Source organism: Lolium perenne, chromosome 1, assembly GCF_019359855.2.
Source record: "Lolium perenne isolate Kyuss_39 chromosome 1, Kyuss_2.0, whole genome shotgun sequence".
Lineage (NCBI taxonomy): Eukaryota > Viridiplantae > Streptophyta > Magnoliopsida > Poales > Poaceae > Lolium > Lolium perenne.
The window spans coordinates 127,767,560-127,782,461 of NC_067244.2; positions in this window are offsets into that span (position 1 = coordinate 127,767,560).

Below are 14,902 nucleotides of genomic sequence, written 5' to 3' on the forward strand. Positions count from 1 at the left end.
TGGCCCAATCCTTTTTAGCACAAAGGACAAGCCGGTTTGTTTACTTATAATGACCAAACGTTCTCGAGGACACACGGGATTTTAGTCTAGTGCTTTCGCTACATATGGCTAATTAATCTTCATTGTTTTGATAAGTGTTGTGTGGGTGAACCTATGCTAATGTACCGCCCTTCCTAGGACTAATACATACTTGTGATTATACCCCTTGCAAGCATCCGTAACTACAAGAAAGTAATTAAGATAAATCTAACCATAGCCTTAAACTCTGAGATCCTGCTATCCCTCCTGCATCGATATACCAACGGGGGCTCAGGTTTCTGTCACTTCGGCAACCCCGCAATTGGCAAACGAGTACAAGATGCATTCCCCTAGGCCCATAAAGGTGAAGTGTCGTGTAGTCGACGTTCACACGACACCACTAGAAGAATAACACCACAACTTAAATATCATAACATTGAATATTACTCAACCATACTTCACTACTAACATTTAGAATTCACCCATGTCCTCAAGAACTAAACGAACTACTCACGAGACATCATATGGAACATGATCAGAGGTTATATGATAATGAATAGCAATCTGAACATAAACCTTGGTTCAACGGTTTCACTCAATAGCATCAATAACAAGTAGAAATCAACACCGGGAGAGTTTCCCCTATCAAACAATCAAGATCAAACCCAAATTGCTACGGCGGTGGCGATGTGCAGCGGTGGAGACGGCGGTGATGATGACGAAGATGATGATGATGGTGATGGAGATGATGTCCAGCTCGATGACGGTGACGATGGCGTCGATTTCCCCCTCCGGGAGGGAATTTCCCCGGTGGATCTCAGCCTGCCGGAGAGCTCTTTTCTCTCTGGTGTTCTCCGCCCCGCAGAGGCGGCTGTGACTCTTCACGATGTACCTCTGGAGCTTAGGTTTTCAGGACGAAGGCGTACGCGAAGAAAAGGAGGCGAGAGGGGGCTGTGGGCCCCCTCCTCACAGGGCAGCGCGGCCAGGCCTTGGGCCGCGCCGGCCTATGAGGTGGGCCCACCTCGGGTCCCCTCGGCTCCCCTTTCTGGCTCCCTTCGTCTTCTGGAAAAATAGGATTTTTCATATAATTTCCGTCAACTGTTGATCTTCCGAAATATTGTATTCTGACGGCGCTTTTTCCAGCAGAATCCTAACTCCGGTGCGCGATCCTCCAATAATCATGAAACATGCAAAATAGATGAATACATAAGTATTATCTCCAAATATGAAATATATCAATGAATAACAGCAAATTATGATATAAAATAGTGATGCAAATTGGACGTATCAACTCCCCCCAAGCTTAGACTTCGCTTGTCCCCAAGCGAAACTGAACTCGGTAAACAGGACCACATGTTTATGGAGTGAAGAGTCGATAATTCAAATACGGACAAGAAGCATCATATTCATTCACACAAGACATTCTAGTAAACAACTTCCTCATATAATTCAACTTGAAACAAGTATAAGGTAATCACAAATAAAGGTGCATAAGAAATCATAATTGGTGATGGCAAACTTTGTTCTTGGTCAGAGAAAATTAACAGGTTATACTTATCTTATCGAGCAGCGCTCTCATGTTAAAGTTTATATGACACAACTTGCATACTCAATCATAATAATCATTGATAACTTTCAAAGCTATATTCATTCAGATAAAACTTGTACGAAACAAGGAAGAATAAAAGACATGATGAAGCGAATCACAATATAATGGTTTGATCACAACAACTCAAATGCTTGCTTAAGATGGAGGGAAATAGGTTTACTGACTCAACATAAAGTAAAAGACAGGCCCTTCGCAGAGGGAAGCAGGGATTAAATCATGTGCTAGAGCTTTTTCAGTTTTGAAATCATATAAAGAGAATAAAAGTAACATTTTGAGAGGTGTTTGTTGTTGTCAACGACTGGTAGCGGGTACTCTAACTCCCTTGCCAGACAAACTCTCGAAGAGCGGCTCCCATAAAGTTTTATGTTGGCACTACTTCCAACCTTGCTTTCACAAACCATGGCTAACCGAATCCTCGGGTGCCTGCCAACAGTCTCATACCATGAAGGAGTGCCTTTTATTTTAGTTTTATTTAAATGACACTCCTCCCCTCCTTTGCTTTCTCAAGCCATGGCTAACCGAATCCTCGGGTGCCGTCCAACAATCACATACCATGGAGGAGTGTCTATTTAGGTTAATTAATTTGGGACTGGGAATCCCATTGCCAGCTCTTTTTGCAAAATTATTGGATAAGCGGATGAAGCCACTAGTCCATTGGTGAAAGTTGCCCAACAAGATTGAAAGATAAAACACCACATACTTCCTCATGAGCTATAAAACATTGACACAAATAAGGGATAGTAAATTTTAAATTATTTAAAGGTAGCACACGAAGTATTTACTTGGAATGGCAGGAAATACCATGTAGTAGGTAGATATGGTGGACACAAATGGCATAGGTTTGGGTTGAGGTATGGATGCACGAGAAGCATTCCCTCTCAATGCGGGTTTTTGGCTAGCAAGGTTAATTAGCAAGCACAAGAGTTGAGGGAGACAAACAAATATACATGTGATAGAAACAATCATGCATCTTTCTTGTAAGCACAAACAATTTTAACTTCAGAATAATAAGCTATGAGCTAACAAGGAAGGAAAGCAATGAAACAACTATATGTATTTCTCTTTTCTACTTAAACCTCAAGGTGTTGTTGCTATTGACCAATGCTAAGTTTGCCAAAACAAAATAGATTTATTCAATGCTCCCAAAGTGATACCAATAATAAAATCAAGATCAATCATATAATAGAGATTGCAAACTAAAATAAGGTGTGCAATATGTAAATGATAAGACTTCTCATTAATATTTCATAATGATAACTCACACCAAGGGATACATAGACAACCAACTAAAGGAGAGATACTTCCACACTGCAACACATCTTATATGATAACTTCCCTACTCATGATATGACACTACTTAATAGTAAAAAGTAAAAGATAGTGATGATGTGATACCGCGGCACTCCCCCAAGCTTGGAACAAACCAAGGGGATGCCAATACCGATGATGAATTACTCCTTTGGCGATGGTGGTGATGAACTCCTCCCGCGCTTCTTACAGATCTCCTTCAGCTTCAGTTTCTCAGTTTGGCAATTATGCACTAAGACTCGAAGAGATTCATTGTTATCTGAAGTTGGCGGTGGCGACCTTGTGATGGGAATCGAGTAATATTCCAGCATTCTACGGAGTCGGTAATTCTCCTCCTGCAGTATCTCCACTTCTCTTCTTAGGGCACGGTATTGATCACAAAACTCATCAGTAGCCCGTAGAGCTTCTTCCAACACAGGGAGAGAGTCGAGGCTAAGAGCGGGTGGTAAAGATCCCTGCAAGTTATGAGAGAAAGAACGTCGAGTGTCAACAGATCCCACCAAGATTTGCTTACTCCCAACGGCTTGTTGCTCTTGTTTTGATGACATCCTCTTCACTTCTTCTTCCAAAAACCCCTTGCCCTTGTTGTTGGAGGCCATGGTGCTCCTAGATTGAAAATAGATCCTGGCAGAAACACCTTGAAACAAAACACGTCGAGAAAACGATATACGGACCTCCAGGGGTCTAGGGGATTATATAGCAGGAATTTTTATGTCATAAGGAAAGTACCAGGTCGAACCAGAGTCGGAAAGAGGCGACGAGGCGGCCAGCTCATAGGGCGGCGCGGGCCAAGGCCTGGCCGCACCGGCCTATGGGGGCACGCCCTCGTGCGTCTCCTCCACTCTGTTTCGATCTCGTAATTTTTCATATTTTCCAAAGACAGCAAAAACATTGTTCGCAAAGTAAATCGCGAACTTTTTATTACCAGTACTGTTACCTATTCAAAGTCGAGTTCTGGCGGACTGTCAATTTGACCTTTGATGAAAGCCTCCGGTGTTTCCACTCGAATAATATCAACATCTACATTATAAGAATCACCTGAGATATAATGCTTGAGTCTTTGTCCATTCACCACTTGTGTGGCATTGCCTTGGAGAGAGCTAATTTTAATTGCTCCTAAACGATACACCTCCTCAACAACATATGGTCCTTCCCATTTCGAGAGTAATTTCCCTGCAAAGAATCTGAGACGAGACCGATACAATAGGACTTTATCCCCAATATTAAATTCTCTTTTGATAATCCTTCTATCATGCCATTTCTTAACTTTCTCTTTAAAGAGTTTAGCATTTTCATAAGCTTCACTTCTCCATTCATCTAGAGAACTCAATTGCAACAACCTCTTATTACCGGCAAGTTTAGGATCTTTATTTAATTCTATAACAGCCCAATAAGCTTTGTGCTCTAGTTCTAAAGGTAAATGACAAGCTTTTCCATAAACCATTTTATAAGGTGACATTCCCATGGGGTTTTTATAAGCAGTTCTATAAGCCCATAATGCTTCCTTCAATTTACTAGCCCAATTCTTTCTAGTTTTATTAACAGTCTTTTGCAAGATAGATTTAATTTCTCTATTTGATAGTTCTACTTGCCCACTAGTTTGAGGATGATAAGCGGAAGCAATTCTATGATTAATACCATATTTAGCAAGAGTTTTTCTGAAACCACCATGAATAAAATGAGAACCTCCATCAGTCATAATATATCTAGGAACTCCAAATCGAGGAAAAATAATATCTAAAAGCATTCTTAAAGAGGTCTCACCATCAGCACTTTTTGTAGGTATGGCTTCCACCCATTTAGTAACATAATCAACAGCAACAAGTATATGAGTGTTACCTTCTGAAGAGGGAAAAGGTCCCATGAAGTCAAATCCCCAACAATCGAATGGTTCAATAACAAGAGTATAATTCATAGGCATTTCATTGCGTCTGGAGATATTTCCAACTCTTTGACATTCATCACAAGATAAAATAAACTTCCTTGCATCTTTGAAGAGATTCTGCCAATAAAAACCTGATTGTAGAACCTTTCGTGCAGTTCTTTCTCCGGCGTGATGTCCTCCATAAGCACTGCCATGGCATTTACTCAATATCTCTTGCTGTTCATATTCGGGAACACATCTTCGCAGAATACCATCCACTCCTTCTTTATATAAGTGTGGGTCATCCCAAAAATAATGCCTTAAATCATAAAAGAATTTCCTCCTTTGCTGAGCTGAAAAGGTTGGAGGCAAGTACATGGAAACAATAAAGTTAGCATAATCAGCAATACCAAGGGCTATCTCGCGAGCTTACCTTTATTACAGCCAATTGTTCATTTGGAAAACTATCATTAACAGGAACAGGATCATAAGCAATAATTTCCAATCTAGACAAATTATCAGCAACAGGATTATCAGCACCTTTCCTATCTACAATATGTAAGTCAAATTCTTGCAACAGAAGTACCCATCTAATAAGCCTTGGCTTAGCATCCTTCTTTTGCATAAGGTATCTAATTGCAGCATGATCAGTATGAATTGGAACTTTTGAATCAACAATATAGGATCTAAACTTATCACAAGCAAAGACTACAGCTAACAATTCTTTTTCAGTAGTAGCATAATTTCTTTGAGCAACATCAAGAGTTTTACTAGCATAATGAATAACATTCAATTTTTTATCTACTCGCTATCCAAGAACAGCGCCTACAGCAAAATCACTAGCATCACACATAATTTCAAATGGTAAATTCCAGTCAGGAGGTTCAACTATAGGAGCAGTTGTTAAGGCTTTCTTTAGAGTTTCGAAAGCTTCCTTACAATCATCATCAAAAACAAAAGGTACATCTTTTTGAAGAAGATTGGTAAGAGGCTTTGAAATCTTGGAGAAGTTTTAATAAACCTCCTATAAAACCCAGCATGACCAAGAACACTACGAATACCTTTAACATCCCTAGGATAGGGCATCTTCTCAATTGCTTCAACTTTAGCTCTATCAACTTCAATACCTCTCTCGGAAATCTTATGTCCCAATACAATTCCTTCATTAACCATAAAGTGGCATTTCTCCCAATTAAGAATAAGGTTAGTTTCTTCACATCTCTACAAAGCTTTATCAAGGTTCTGCAAGCAATTATCAAAAGAATTCCCATAGACGGAAAAATCGTCCATGAATACCTCTACAATACTCTCACAAAAGCCATGAAAAATAGCAGACATGCATCTTTGAAAAGTAGCAGGAGCATTACATAAACCAAAAGGCATACGTCTATAAGCATAAGTTCCATAGGGACAAGTGAAAGTGGTTTTCTCTTGATCCTTAGTTTTAACAGCAATTTGTGAGAACCCAGAATAACCATCAAGAAAGCAAAAATGAGTATTTTTAGATAACCTTTCTAACATTTGATCAATAAAAGGCAAAGGGTAATGATCTTTCTTAGTAACCTTATTAACTTTTCGATAATCAATGCACATTCTATACCCTACAACTACTCTTTGAGGTATGAGCTCATCATTATCATTAGGCACAACAGTCATTCCTCCTTTCTTAGGAACACAATGCACAGGACTAACCCATCTAGTGTCAGCAATAGGATATATAATACCATCTTCAAGGAGTCTTAATACCTCATTTCTTACCACATCCTTCATCTTAGGAATTAGACGACGCTGAGGTTCAACAATAGGCTTCGCATCATCTTCCATATTAATGGCGTGTTGGCAAATAGAGGGAGAAATCCCCTTCAAATCATCAAGAGTGTAGCCAATAGCTCCTCGGTGCTTCTTCAGTATTTCCAATAGCCTTTCTTCTTCGAACTCTGAAAGCTTAGAGCTAATAATAACAGGTTATATTTTCTTATCATCAATATGAGCTTATTTAAGATTATCAGGCAATGGTTTTAAATCAAAGACTGGATCTTCCTTTGGTGGTGGTGTTGTACCCAGATCTTCCACCGGTAAATCATGCTTAAGAATAGGTTGACGAAGGAAAATTTCATCAAGCTCATCTCTTTCTTCCCTAAAAACTTCACTCTCACTATTCTCCAAATGTTGCTGCAAAGGATTATTAGGAGCAAGAGCAATAGATGCACACTGTTCAACTTTAAAATCATTATTAGGCGAATCAATTTTATAAGGAGTTTTGGCAAATTTAGAGAAGTTAAACTCATAAGATTCACCAGCAAATTTAGTCAAAATTTTCTCTTTCTTGCAATCTATAATAGCTCCACAAGTATTTAGAAAAGGTCTACCAAAAATGATAGGACAATATTTACTAGCAGCAGAACCAAGTACCAAAAAGTCAGCAGGATATTTAATCTTACCACATAGAACTTCCACATCTCGAACAATACCAATTGGAGAAATAGTTTCTCTATTAGCCAGCCGAATAACCACATCAATATCTTCAAGTTCACAAGAACCAATTTCGTGCATAATCTCCGTGTAAAGCTCATAAGGAATAGCACTAATACTTGCACCAATATCACATAAACCATAATAACAATGATCACCAATTCTAACAGATAGCATAGGAACACTAGCTTGCTTGGACTTATTAGGATGTGAAACAATGTTAGAGGCATCTTCACAGAAAATAATATGACCATCCTCCACATTTTCAGTCACAAGATCTTTAACTATCGCAACAGCAGGTTCAACTTTTATTTGTTCTTCAGGTTCTATAGGTTTCTTTTCACTTTTATGAACCGCACTATTTATAACAGAGTACTCCTTCATTTTAGCAGGGAAAGGAGTTTTTTCAATATAAGCTTCAGGAATAACATGATCAACAGTTTCAACTAAAACACATTTATTTATAGATGAATCAATTTTATCTTTATACGGTTCATGATACTTCTCAAAATTCTTCTTAGGCAATTCATAATGAGAAGCAAAAGCTTTATAAAGATTTGCAGCAACTTGAGAATCAAGACCATAAGTAGCACTCATATTACGAAATTTATCAGTATCCATAAAAGCTTCAATGCATTTATAATCATAATTTATACCTGATTCTCTATCTTTGTCATTCTCCCAACCTTCAGTATTCTCCTGGATCCGATTAAGAAGGTCCCTTTTAAACTCTTCTTTATTGCGTGTAAATGATCCAGAACAAGAAGTATCCAGCAAGGTCTTGTCTTCAAAAGAAAGTCTTGCATAGAAATTATCAATAATAATATTACCAGGAAGCTCATGAATGGGGCATTTGAGCATTAAAGACTTCAATCTCCCCCACGCTTGGGCAATACTCTCTCCATCATGAGGCCAAAAGTTATATATGCGATTCCGATCTTTGTGAATCTCACTTGGAGGATAGAACTTAGAATAAAACCGGGGCACAATATCATTCCATTCAAGAGAATCCCCATTATCCAGTAATTTATACCAATGCGCCGCTTTACCAGACAACGATATAGAGAATAGTTTCTTCCTCACTTCATCCATAGCAATACCTGCACACTTGAATAAACCGCATAATTCATGTAAGAACAGTAAATGATCTCCAGGGTGGACGGTTCCATCCCCTGTATAACGGTTATCCACTACACGTTCAATAATTTTCATAGGTATTTTGTATGGTATTTCTTCCTCACCTGGCGCCTCATCCACTACCTTTGCAGTAGTAGTAGATTTCCCAAATAAAAACTCAAGAGAAGATCTCTCCATAATGAATTATAGCAGCAGGCAGAAATAGAATCAGCACAAACAGTAGAAGTTTCCCTTACCAATTCCACTTACCAATAGCGCTTCACTCCCCGGCAACGGCGCCAGAAAATAGTCTTGATGACCCACAAGTATAGGGGGTGTATCGTAGTATCTTCGATAAGTAAGAATGTCGATCCCAACGAGGAGCAGAAGGTGTTGACAAGCAGTTTCGATGAAGGATTCACTGTAAATGCTCACAGACAAGTATTCAGGGGGTTTTGATGTAACAGATGAATAAAGTACGAGTAAGTAAAGTGCGAGAGTAATAATTGCAGCGAGTGGCCCAATCCTTTTTAGCACAAAGGACAAGCCGGTTTGTTTACTTATAATGACCAAACGTTCTCGAGGACACACGGGATTTTAGTCTAGTGCTTTCGCTACATACGGCTAATTAATCTTCATTGTTTTGATAAGTGTTGTGTGGGTGAACCTATGCTAATGTACCGCCCTTCCTAGGACTAATACATACTTGTGATTATACCCCTTGCAAGCATCCGCAACTACAAGAAAGTAATTAAGATAAATCTAACCACAGCCTTAAACTCTGAGATCCTGCTATCCCTCCTGCATCGATATACCAATGGGGGCTCAGGTTTCTGTCACTCCGGCAACCCCGCAATTGGCAAACGAGTACAAGATGCATTCCCCTAGGCCCATAAAGGTGAAGTGTCGTTTAGTCGACGTTCACACGACACCACTAGAAGAATAACACCACAACTTAAATATCATAACATTGAATATTACTCAACCATACTTCACTACTAACATTTAGACTTCACCCATGTCCTCAAGAACTAAACGAACTACTCACGAGACATCATATGGAACATGATCAGAGGTGATATGATAATGAATAGCAATCTGAACATAAACCTTGGTTCAACGGTTTCACTCAATTACATCAATAACAAGTAGAAATCAACACCGGGAGAGTTTTCCCTATCAAACAATCAAGATCAAACCCAAATTGCTACGGCGGTGGCGATGTGCAGTGGTGGAGACGGTGGTGATGATGATGAAGATGATGATGATGGTGATGGAGATGATGTCCAGCTTGATGACGGTGACGATGGCGTCGATTTCTCCCTCCGGTAGGGAATTTCCCCGGCGGATCTCAGCCTGCCGGAGAGCTCTTTTCTCTCTGGTGTTCTCCGCCCCGCAGAGGCGGTTGTGACTCTTCGCGATGTACCTCTGGAGCTTAGGTTTTTGGGACGAAGGCGTACGCGAAGAAAAGGAGGCGAGAGGGGGCTGTGGGCCCCCTCCTCACAGGGCGGCGCGGCCAGGCCTTGGGCCGCGCCGGCCTATGAGGTGGGCCCACCTCGGGTCCCCTCGGCTCCCCCTTCTGTCTCCCTTCGCCTTCTGGAAAAATAGGATTTTTGATATAATTTCCGTCAACTGTTGATCTTCCGAAATATTGTATTCTGACGGCGCTTTTTCCAGCAGAATCCTGACTCCGGTGCGCGATCCTCCAATAATCATGAAACATGCAAAATATATGAAATAACATAAGTATTGTCTCCAAATATGAAATATATAAATGAATAACAGCAAATTATGATATAAAATAGTGATGCAAATTGGACGTATCAGCGGCGGAGTGTAGTGCGGCGCAACACTAGAGATTCCGGCGCCAGCGTGGAACCTGCACAACACAACCAAAATACTTTGCCCCAACGTGACAGTGAGGTTGTCAATCTCACCGGCTTGCTGTAACAAAAGATTAGATGTATAGTGTGGATGATGATGTTTGCAGAAAACAGTAGAGCGAGAATTGCAATAGATTATATTCGATGTAAAGAATGGACCGGGGTCCACAGTTCACTAGTGGTGTCTCTCCCATAAGAAATAGGATGTTGGGTGAACAAATTAAAGTTGGGAAATTGACAAATAAAGATGGCATGACAATGCACATACATGTTATGATGAGTAGTGTGAAATTTAATTGGGTATTACGACAAAGTACATAGACCGCTATGCAGCATGCATCTATGCCTAAAAAGTCCACCTTCAAGTTATCATCCGAACCCCTTCCAGTATTAAGTTGCAAACAACAGATAATTGCATTAAGTATGGTGCGTAATGTAATCAACACAAATATCCTTAGACGTAGCATTGATGTTTTATCCCTAGTGGCAACAGCACATCCACAACCTTAGAACTTTCTGTCACTCTCCCATATTTAATGGAGGCATGAACCCACTATCGAGCATAAATACTCCCTCTTGGAGTTACAAGTAACGACTTGGCCAGAGCCTCTACTAATAATGGAGAGCATGCAAGATCATAAATAACACATAGATGATAGATTAATAATCAACATAACATAGCATTCCATATTCATCGGATCCCAACAAACGCAACATGTAGCATTACAAATAGATGATCTTGATCATGTTAGGCAGCTCACAAGATCCGACAATGATAGCACAATGAGGAGAAGACAACCATCTAGCTACTACTATGGACCCATAGTCCAGGGGTGAACTACTCACACATCACTCCGGAGGCGACCATGGCGGTGAAGAGTCCTCCGGGAGATGATTCCCCTCTCCGGCAGGGTGCCGGAGGTGATCTCCTGAATCCCCCGAGATTGGATTGGCGGCGGCGGCGTCTCTGGAAGGTTTTCCGTATCGTGGCTCTCGGTACTGGAGTTATTATTGACGAAGGCTTCTTATAGGCGGAGAGGTAGGTTTAGGGGCGACGCGAGTGGCCCACACGCTAGGGCCGCGCGGCAAGGCCTGGGCCACGCCGCCCTACTATGGCGTCGCCCCACTTCGTTTCCCTTTCGGAGTTCTGGAAGCTTCGTGGAAAAATAAGATCCTGGGCGTTGATTTCGCCCAATTCCGAGAATATTTCCTTACTAGGATTTCTGAAACCAAAAATAGCAGAAAACAGCAACTGGCTCTTCGGCATCTTGTTAGTAGGTTAGTGCCGGAAAATGCATAAATATGACATAAAGTATGTATAAAACATGTGTGTATCATCATAAAACAAGCATGGAACATAAGAAATTATCGATACGTTGGAGACGTATCAGGGTGCAGGGGCATCCCCAAGCTGAGTTTTTGTCCATACGGCATCTCATTACATTATTTTTCTCTCCCTACACTTGAAAACTTTCTTCATACAAAACTTCACAGAATTCTTATTAGCAACATTAGTACAATCAAAATAACAAATCCACTTGATTCAGTTCTAACATATATCAAACATCCATTAAAACATTAAGCTATTGTAGCAATTTCTTTTAAAAGGTCTGTTATTCAGATCCTCTGTTATTCAGATCTAAAGGTCTTCAACTAACGACAGTTTGATAATAACCCGGGGCATGCATATGCTCAGATATTGTCAGCTCAAAATTCCGCTATGGTTGTGAATACGAATTTTTATGGTGGTAGCACAGAATCTGCTTCTAGACAACAACTTGCCTAAATCTTACTTTCTTCCTATTAGAGGATATTCTTGGCACAAAAACGAAATAAAAATGATAAGAAAAGATTATTACAGAGGTAATAACTTTCAAGACTCAACAAAATAAAAAATACGGAAATAAAACAATGGATTGTCACCCATAAGCGCTTTTCTTTAATGCCTTTTAGCTAGGGTTGATAATTTAAATGATGCTCTCATGAAAATAGAAAATGAAGAAAAAGGAACATCAAGAATCAAATTCAAAACACATTTAAGTCTAATCCACTTCCTATGTATAGAAATATTGTACATAAATAAATTCACAAAGAAAAAGTGATAAGCATAAGAAGATAAAACAAGAGTAACTTCAAAACTTTCGACATATAGAGAGGTGTTTTAGTACCATGAAAACTTCTACAACCATATTTTCCTCTCACATAATATTTTTTAGTAGCATCATGAATAAACTAAACAATATAACTATCACATTAAGCATGCTTCTCATGATCTATAAACACATAATTTTTACCAAGCTCAAAAATAGTGGGATTACAACATTCAAACCTACTTTTAACAATTTTATAACAAGCTAATTTATCGTTCTCAAGAGGTATGGGGCTCTAAGATAAAGTCAAGACCCCTTCAATCCCATTTTCAATAGTAGTACAATTAATATTATCAACCAATATAGGACCATCATCTAGAGATTTATCATAAACATTTTCTAAGCAAAACTCTTTAGTACCATGCATTTCGAAATTAGGCACAAATAAAGGATTATCATAAGATTTATCAAAATAGCATGAATTATCACAGATAACAGGAGCATAATTATTCTCACAAATTTTACTCATAGTGGATATTTCAAGAGAATCCACAGGAGCATAACATTCATCTTCCTTTTGTTCATCACTCTCCTCCACTTTTTTATTTAATGAGCTTTCAGGTTCAGCCATTTCTTCCTCGGCAATTTCTTCTTCAGCAATTTCTTCTTCCACGGGTTCCTGCAAATTGTGGATACATTCTTGTGCATGACTGGGTCTCTCTTTATAATCAATGATGTAACAATTATTTGTAAAATTTTCTATGCAATAATCAAGGATAGAAGAGACCAGATCTTTAAGGTCATTAGAAGCAACACATGTTTCATAGTTTTTAGACATGAAAGATTCTATTTCAGAAGCTCTCATAAATAAGACAAATTGTTCTACTTCTTCAAACCCAAGATGACTATAGTTATTCCAATGATAGTTCATAATCAAAACTTCTTTACTGAAGCCACATTGGCATTTAAGATGTTTAGTATCCTGTTTAGAGCAACAATTTATATCATGGCATTTAAGCAAAAAATTAGCAATTTGATCCAACCTTTTTAACGCGCCTCTCATGACTTTACCCTTATATGATCTCTATACTTTATAAAATGTTCCATAGAAGGTTTAGCGTGTTCTTCCATAACAAAAAAAAAATAGATTTCTCGGTTTTTCAATTTTTTATGGATTTTCGAGTATATAAGAAAAAATAAAACAAGACAAAAATATACTAGACAAAAGTAAACTAAATAAAACACAACTAAACAGAAATAAACTAAGCATAAATAAACTAGACAGGACAAAATAAAATAGAATAAAAGCAGAGAGATGGGTAAAGTGTACTCCCCAGGTGAACTTATGAGTAGAGCTATGCCTTCCCGGCAACGGCGCCAGAAAATAGTCTTCATAACCCATAAGTATAGGGGATCGCAACAGTCTTCGAGGGAAGTAAAACCCAAATTTATTGATTCGACATAAGAGGAGATAAAGAATACTTATAAGCCTTAACAACGGATTTGTCAATTCAGCTGCACCTGGAAAAACACTAGTAACAGGGGTGATGTGAAAGCAACAGTAGTATGCGAACAATGACAATAGTAACACATCAGCAGTAGCAGTAACAAGAGGAGATGGCACTGGAAAATATTCTAGTGCGGAGTTGACTGTAGAGCAATGATGATGAAAGAGGGACCGGGGTTCCCAACTATCTACACTAGTGGTAACTCTCCAAATAACATGTGTTGGGTGAACAAATTACAGTTGGACAATTAATAATTGTGAGGGCATGATAATGCATGCTATGATAAGATAAAGGTTACTGTAGTATTTAATTGGGCATTACAACATAATACATAGATCGTAATCCAACTGTATCTATGACTAATAATCCACCTTCAGATTATCATCCGAACCCCTTCCAATATTAAGTTGAAAGCAACAGATTATCACGTGAAGCAATGTGTGTAAAGTAAACAATAGAATTATCATCAGACAAAACATTGTTGTTTTCTCCCTAGTAGCAACATAACATTTACAATCTTAGAGCATCTCCAGTCGCGTCCCCCAAACCATCCCCCAAACCGCGCCGGATCGAGCGTTTGGGGGACGTGTTTTGTTCGTGCCGCGTTTGGGGGACGTTGCTCCCCAGTCGCGTCCCCCAACCGCCGCCCCCAAACATTTAAAATAATTTAAATACATAAAAGAAAACTCTTTACTAATATTCAAATCGGTTCAACATAAACAAATTACATATAAAACTTCGAAAAAACATAATTAAATTACGTATAAATTATTTTAAACTACTTCTTCGATGATGATGGCCCCGCCTCATCGTTGTCATCACGGTGGCGCTTCCTGCTCGTCACCTCTTCCGAAGAGGCGGTGTCGGCTGTAACACCCCTGTTTTAATAAAACCTAGTTAGGGTTGTTTGTGCATCATGAACATCATGATTTCCTAAAAAAATGCATAAATATGTTGAAAACCCCAATGTTGGTTTGAATATCTCTGTGATTTCAAATGCTCAAAATGATTCAAAAGTTTCAAACTAAAATACA